This window comes from Eriocheir sinensis, chromosome 59 (genome assembly GCF_024679095.1).
Source record: "Eriocheir sinensis breed Jianghai 21 chromosome 59, ASM2467909v1, whole genome shotgun sequence".
Lineage (NCBI taxonomy): Eukaryota > Metazoa > Arthropoda > Malacostraca > Decapoda > Varunidae > Eriocheir > Eriocheir sinensis.
The window spans coordinates 4,831,975-4,836,974 of NC_066567.1; the positions used below are offsets into that span (position 1 = coordinate 4,831,975).

General features: G+C 39.9%; 1 protein-coding gene across 10 annotated transcripts in view; it reads right to left on the reverse strand.

Annotated features, from left to right (window-relative positions):
* The window catches only part of LOC126985418 (forkhead box protein P1-like), a 483,883-nt gene that overhangs the window by 203,506 nt on the left and 275,377 nt on the right, over positions 1-5,000 (reverse strand). The gene's annotated exons all lie outside the window — the stretch shown is intronic.

The window sequence follows — 5,000 nt, forward strand, 5'->3', positions numbered from 1 at the left end:
GTTTTATTTTCACCTTTGTTTTTCATTTTCATATTTTTTTTCCGTCCTGCAACACAGACAAACGCAGGTAAGTTAGTAACACATCAACACTAATTAGTAACATCACAATCCCATTCTTTTTCTTCATAGTTCATTTATCGTTTTATTTTCACCTTTGTTTTTCATTTTCGTATTTTTTTCCGTCCTGCAACACAAACAAGCGCAGGTGAGTTAGTAAGAAATCAACACTAATCATTACCGTTACCCTATTTTACATTACACTGTTTTTTTCCTATTTTTCTCTGTATTATTATCGCCCTGGAACACAAAAACAGGTAACACAAACAACACAAACTTCCACATAAGAGTAACAAGAAAACACACGATGCTTTTTCTTTCTTTCTTTTTTCGTAATCCTGTTTATTCCATGTTGTTAAGACGATAATGTTCTTGCTTATTACCTTCTCCTCTTTCTTCCCTTCACCTCCTTCCCATTTCCTTCCCGTCTGAGCAGCATTCTCCCTTCCCTTCGCTTCCTTCACTCCTCACTTCCCTTTCCTTGCATAATATTCCTTACACACCTTTTCATTCATATACGATACTCTCATTCCTTCTTTTCCATTCTCCCTTCCCTTCGCTCCCTTCACTCCTCACTTCCCTTTCCTTGCATAATATTCCTTACACACCTTTTCATTCATATACGATACTCCCATTCCTTCTTTTCCATTCTCCCTTCCATACCCTTCCTTCAAACGACATACTAACTTCTCTTCCTTTCCTTCCCCTTTCTTCCCTTCCCATCTTTCCTTCCTTAGCTTTTCCCTCTTCAGTACCTTTCCCTCCATTTCTTCTCCATTTTCTTCTTCTCACGTTCCTTCTCTCTCTCCCCTTCACCCTTTTAGTTCTCTGCCCTTCCTTCCCCTTCACTCCCTCCCATCCTTCCTTCCTTGGCTTTTCTCTCCTCTGTACCTTTCCCTCCATCATACTATCCCTTAATTCCTTCCCCTTCTTCTTCTTCTCATGTCCCTTCTCTTTCCCCTTCGCCCCTTCAGAAAACAACAGCCCCTTCCCCCCCTCCCCGTAGAATCGCTGGGGGATGGGGGGAGGGCAGGGGAGGGGCACGCGTCTCACGGCTTGGAGGAGGCGGCAAAGAAAGCACTCCAATAATTAGCATAGAAAGAGGTCGTTTTCCTGGTTTTCCTTTTCTTCCCCCAAACTGACGCTTCTCTGAGGACGCGCTACACAGGACACTTAATTTCTTGCAACTTATTTTTTTCCCTGATTTTTTTTTTCCCTTTTCTTCACTTCCTCTTGTACTGTGATCTTGAGGGAGACTTTTTCCTGGCTTTTTTTTTCTTTTTAATATTCTCTTGTACTGATTTATTTTGGCAGACCTTTTACTGGCACTTTTTTTCTTTGTACTTGTTTTTCTTTCTTTTTTTGAAGTGGGAAGATCGGTGACACGATGTTTTTTTTTTGTTTTGATTTTTTTTTCACTAGTAATATTTTTTTCTTTGGGCTCTTGTTTTTTTTTTTTATTAAGTGAAAAAAAATCTGATTATATATATTTTATGTTTTCAGTTTATCTCTTTGTAAATAGTTAAACAGACCGGAAGAAAATAAGAAATAAATAAAAATGGCAACACTATCACGTCTAACAAAAGCAGCAAAAAGTAAAGAAAGACAGAAAGAAACGGGAATTTGGTGAAAATACAGAAGGCAGAAAACAAAGCATACACAGATCTCAAAAAAAACCAAGCAAGTAAAAAAAATCAAAACGAAAGTATAGAAAATGATACAATACAAAAAACGGAATAGCAAAACCGAAAAAGAAGTGTGCTAACAATACACTGAAACACAGATAAGAAAATGAAAAAAAATAATAAACGGAAACACACATCGTCAATAAGTTTAAAATAATGTAAACGCAACAAACTCATCACGGTGTTGCACTTGGACAATATAAACAAATGAAAACAAAACAAAACAAAACAATAAAACAACTTCTAAGCAAATCATAAAATACACATAAAAAAGAAAAAAAAATAGATAACGACAGCATGGAAGACACACACACAAAAAAAAGACAGGAGAAAAAATAAAGCAATAAATCATCAGAGCGTGATTTACCTGGGCGCACCTGTCCCGCCGCCCGCCCAACATCTGGCAGGTAAAGGCGCATACATTCATTAGCCCACCTGTGACGTCACGCGCACAGACGGGTTTGCGACGTGAAAAAAGAAGAAAAAAAGAAGCAAGAAAGAAATAAGAAAAAAGCAGATACGGTGACGGTGCGAACGTGAAAAAATGAAGAAAAAATGAGAAGAAAATGTTAAGTGAGATGAATGAAAACTTACTGGCCTTCGAGTAATGTCTTTGGACGGTCAATGTGATCTTACTTTTTTTTTTTATCTAACTTTTTTCTTACTTTTTTTTCTTGACATTTTTTCCTTACTTTTTTTTTCTCCAAAGGTATCTGTTCCGTCCGTATTTGCTCCTTTCTCCTTTCTCTTGTTTTCTCATTACTCGATTCATCCTTTATTTCTCTATTACGTTTTGCTGTTCTTTTTTTTTTTGCTTATTTATGACTACTAATTGGATTTATCTACCTGTTGGTTTACCTGTACTCTCTCTCTCTCTCTCTCTCTCTCTCTCTCTCTCTCTCTCTCTCTCTCTCTCTCTCTCTCTCTCTTTCGCCGGGGGCCACGCGTGCACCCTTCGCTAACTTCTACCTAAAAAGTGTCGATCTGAACACACACACACACACACACACACACACACACACACACACACACACACACACACACGCTTATGACTTAAGTATCCGCGACTCAGCTGCTTCCCTTTGCCTCCCATTCCTGCTAATTACCTCTTAATCAGCCCGTTAGGTACATCAGCAGCAGGAGGAGGAGAAGGAGGAGGAGGAGAAGGAGAAGGAGGAGGAGGAGGAAGAGGAGGAGGAGGATTGGTGTCTCTCGGGAGTGTCTCGTTTTAGTTTCAAAGGGTCAGAAGAAGAAGGAGGAAGAGGAGGAGGAGGAGGAGGAGGAGGAGGAGGAGGAGGAGGAGGAGGAGGAGGAGGAGGAGAAGAAGGAGGAGGAGGAGGAGGAGGAGGAGGAGGAGTGCAAGACGATAGGTTAAGAGGAGAGATGGAAGGAGAGAGGAGAGAAAAAGGGAAATAAGGAATGGGAGGAAAGAAAAACGATAATAATAAGCAGTAGAAGAGAAGAAGAGAGGAATGGAGGAAGAGAAGAGACACAAAGAAAGAAGGGAGTTAGTGAGAAAGGGAGAAAGAAGGGGAAAAAGTCTCTCTCTCTCTCTCTCTCTCTCTCTCTCTCTCTCTCTCTCTGATACATTTCACGTCATTAAGGTCGAGGTAGGAGATTTTACCTGCCAAGCAACACACACCTGTCCACAAGTGTTACTCAGGTGCACACACACACACACACACACACACACACACACAGAAGGCACGATCGTCGGTGTAATTATATCCATTCGTGTGTGTGTGTGTGTGTGTGTGTGTGTGTGTGTGTGTGTTGGCTGCTTACACGTCCGCCTTCCTCTGAGTATATACGAGTGTTTACAAAAATATAAAGCCACTTTTTATCACATTATTAATCGCTGTCTTCTTTTATGTTTCTTTTTGCTCTTTTTTTTTTTATTTATACATTCCTTCTTTTTTTTGTCTGGTCGTAAGGGGTTGTTGGGGTGTCGAGTGTGTGTGTGTGTGTGTGTGTGTGTGTGTGTGTGTGTGTGTGTGTGTGTGTGTGTGTGTGTGTGTGTGTGTGTGTGTGTGTGTGTGTGTGTGTGTGTGTGTGTGTGTGTGTGTGTGTGTGTGTGAGAGTGTGAGAGAGAGAGAGAGAGAGAGAGAGAGAGAGAGAGAGAAGGGGAACTTTTTATAATCAATATATATCCTTTTTTTTCTCATCTCATACCATCACTCTCACTCATCTCATTTGTCACCTGTACATGAGGCCACCTGTCTTCCCTCACTCTCACACCTGTCTCTCCCTCCCCTCTCCTCTCTCCCCTCTTCTTCTCCATTCCTCCCTCCTTGGCAACTCCTCCTCTCCTCCTCTTACCTTGGCAAACCATCTCTCTCTCTCTCTCTCTCTCCGTGAACACTTTTCTTTCCTTTCTATGTATTTCTTTTCTATTTTTATCTTTCCTTCATACCTAGTTTTATATTTCTTTCTCTCTCTTCGTTTCTCTCTCTTTTCTTCTTTTATTCATCTTATTCCTTATTCCCTTCCTTTACCTTTCTTCTAATCCATTTTACTCTTTAACATCAATATCTCCTTTTCTTTTCTTTAATGAGTATTTTAATATTCCTCCATTCCTTTCCCTCCTTCCTTTTCCTACTCCTTCTCTTTCCTAGTTTTTCTTCTTCATATTTTGCGTTTTCATCCATCCTCTTCAATTTCTTCTGTTTCTTCCTTTTCTACTTATCAAAGCAAAGGTTATATTCATTCTTTATTCTTTCTCCTCCTCTTATTCTTCCAATCTTCTTTCTTGCTAACTTGCTGTCTCGTTTACTCTCATCTCTTTTATTATTTTCTACTTTCTCTTCTCTTTCAAAGCAATGATTTATCCTATTCCATTCCTATCGTTCTTTTTCCCTCCTCTTCTTCTTCTTCTTCCTTTCCTCTTGCTTTCCTACACTCACCTTTTCTTTCCTTTTCTACTCTTTCCATGCAAACGTTAACCCCATTTCACCTCCTTAATTCTTCTTCCTCTTCCTCTTGGTATTCTTTCTTTCTTTCTCCTTCCTCATCTCCTCCGCTCTCCCGTCTGTTCCTCCATTTTCTGCCTCCTCTCTACACGCAAAAGTTAAACTCATTCCACCACCTTCATTCCTTCTCCTTTGCTTCCTCCCCTGCCTCCTCCATCTTTCTTTCTTTCTTCTTTCTTCATCAGCGTCGATAAATAAAAATCCCAACCTATCACTCAAACCTATTTTTCTTTCTTCATTATTTCTCTTCAACCTCCTTTTCCTTTCTTTCTTTCTTTCTTTTTTTCTG